Source organism: Octodon degus, unplaced genomic scaffold, assembly GCF_000260255.1.
Source record: "Octodon degus isolate 3935 unplaced genomic scaffold, OctDeg1.0 scaffold00011, whole genome shotgun sequence".
NCBI lineage: Eukaryota > Metazoa > Chordata > Mammalia > Rodentia > Octodontidae > Octodon > Octodon degus.
In genome coordinates, this window is record NW_004524587.1 from 6,916,825 (window position 1) to 6,918,319 (window position 1,495).

The following is a 1,495-nucleotide window of genomic DNA, read 5'->3' on the forward strand; positions in this document are numbered from 1 at the left end:
CTGGGTAGGCCTGCTGCTCTGCACAGCCCTCAGCTCAGGCCCTGTCCCAGGGAGTGGCTGGGCAGGGATGGGAATATGGGTCCCCTTTCCCCTCCTGGGGGCAACCAGCCCTGTGGCCTTTGGGCGGGTCTCCCGAGTCCATCTCTGATTTCCACTTCTCTGGCCTTGCTCTGGAGTCCTAACCCTGAGTGTGAGTCCAGTCTCAAGTTCTCTGTCTTTTAGAAGAAGCAGAGAAACTTCTTAAAGGTGATTCTCACGATGAGTGACACCCAGAACAGGGCCAAGGCTTGCAATCCTTCTGCTTTGCTATTAAAGAAAACTGGGCATGCAGTGTGGAGATTGGTTGGTCATACCCAGGAGCATCGCTGCCTGGGACTTGAGCACTGGGATCAGGTGGTGGGCAAAGGCTCATCTCGGCTCACGGTGTCAGAGGCTCCAGGCTGTGGACAGCGGGCTCAGTAGTGTTCAGACCTCCAAGGAGGCAGGAGCATTGTGGCAGAAAGCCTGGCAGAGAAGGCCGCTCAGCTCTTGGCAACCAGGAAGCAGGGCAAAAGCGAACAGCCAGAAAGGAAGGGGACACACCACTGAAAGCCACTACTTCAGCTGGGCCCATCTCATCTCCATCACCACCCAATCGCGCCTTCAAACTGTGACCAAATCCAGGATGTGTCCAGTGATGAAGGAGAAGCTCAGGACCCATGCATTTTCTCAAGAGCCCACCCTGTGTGCTCCCAGCACTTGGGGCTGAGGCAGGAGGGCCGGCCGCAAGTGAGAGCCTAGTCCTGGCAGCTCAGCCAGACCTGGGCTTGCAACGGGAAAATGAGAAGAGCTGGGGATGCAGCTCAGAGGCAAGCACTTACCTAACACTGGGCAGGTTGTAGCAATGAAAAAGAAGAGGGCAGGACAAAGAAAGATGAAGAAAGAAAAGATGCTTAAATGCATACTGCCTGTGATTTACCATGACTTTTTTTTTTTTTTTTTTTTTTTTTTGAGGCAGGTCTCATTATGCTGTTCAGGCTGGCCTTGACCTTACTATGTAACACAGCCTAGCTTTGAACTCATGAACATCCTCCTGGCTCAGCCTCCCAAGTGCTGGGGATATAGGTAGCTTCTACCATGCTGGGCTTACTTAAGTTTTTTAAGGAATCAAAACAAAATGTAATTTATGAGGGGAAGGAGCTGAGTGTAGGAGTTGCTTCTGGAAATGTAGGTCAAACTACCAAGGACAAGAGACCTTTCTAGGGAGACGAGCATTTTGTTCTATCTGAACAGGTCATGGTTTCAGGATTCCCTGCAGTACCACAGAGCCTTGAGCTACATACACTGTATCTGGGTGCACTTTACAAGACATGGTCCTCCACTGATAAAATAAAGGAATGACCAAAGGAGCTGGGAGTGTGCTGGGGAGGCTGAAAACAGGAGGATCACTACGAGTCCAATCTGCATACGAGAGCCTGTAGACCCTGCACTAAATACATTAAAAAAGAAGCTGGGC